The following is a 1320-nucleotide window of genomic DNA, read 5'->3' as shown; positions in this document are numbered from 1 at the left end:
CCGATGAAGTAGAGCTGAATGTGTGTGCTAAGCACACTCATTCAGCACTGCTTCATCACGCCAATACAATGCATTAGCCAGTGCTGATTGGCCAGAGTACGGAATTCGGCCAATCAGCGCTGGCCAATGCATTCTATTAGCCCGATGAAGTAGAGCTGAATGTGTGTGCTAAGCACACACATTCAGCACTGCTTCATCACGCCAATACAATGCATTAGCCAGTGCTGATTGGCCAGAGTACGGAATTCGGCCAATCAGCGCTGGCTCTGCTGGAGGAGGCGGAGTCTAAGGTCGGACCTGAATGGAGACTGGTGTGGAGCGATCTTAGACTCCGCCTCCTCCAGCAGAGCCAGCGCTGATTGGCCAGAGTACGGAATTCGGCCAATCAGCGCTGGCCAATGCATTCTATTAGCCCGATGAAGTAGAGCTGAATGTGTGTGCTAAGCACACACATTCAGCACTGCTTCATCACGCCAATACAATGCATTAGCCAGTGCTGATTGGCCAGAGTACGGAATTCGGCCAATCAGCGCTGGCTCTGCTGGAGGAGGCGGAGTCTAAGATCGCTCCACACCAGTCTCCATTCAGGTCCGACCTTAGACTCCGCCTCCTCCGGCAGAGCCAGCGCTGATTGGCCGAAGGCTGGCCAATGCATTCCTATGCGAATGCAGACTTAGCAGTGCTGAGTCAGTTTTGCTCAACTACACATCTGATGCACACTCGGCACTGCTACATCAGATGTAGCAATCTGATGTAGCAGAGCCGAGGGTGCACTAGAACCCCTGTGCAAACTCAGTTCACGCTAATAGAATGCATTGGCCAGCGCTGATTGGCCAATGCATTCTATTAGCCCGATGAAGTAGAGCTGAATATGTGTGCTAAGCACACTCATTCAGCACTGCTTCATCACGCCAATACAATGCATTAGCCAGTGCTGATTGGCCAGAGTATGGAATTCGGCCAATCAGCGCTGGCTCTGCTGGAGGAGGCGGAGTCTAAGGTCGGACCTGAATGGAGACTGGTGTGGAGCGATCTTAGACTCCGCCTCCTCCAGCAGAGCCAGCGCTGATTGGCCGAATTCCGTACTCTGGCCAATCAGCACTGGCTAATGCATTGTATTGGCGTGATGAAGCAGTGCTGAATGTGTGTGCTTAGCACACACATTCAGCTCTACTTCATCGGGCTAATAGAATGCATTGGCCAGCGCTGATTGGCCGAATTCCGTACTCTGGCCAATCAGTGCTGGCCAATGCATTCTATTAGCTTGATGAAGCAGAGTGTGCACAAGGGTTCAAGCGCACCCTCGGCTCTGATGTAGCA

The sequence above is a fragment of the Leptodactylus fuscus genome, chromosome 6, assembly GCF_031893055.1.
Source record: "Leptodactylus fuscus isolate aLepFus1 chromosome 6, aLepFus1.hap2, whole genome shotgun sequence".
NCBI lineage: Eukaryota > Metazoa > Chordata > Amphibia > Anura > Leptodactylidae > Leptodactylus > Leptodactylus fuscus.
The sequence above is the reverse complement of the archived record's forward strand: the minus strand, read 5'-3'. Positions refer to the sequence as shown.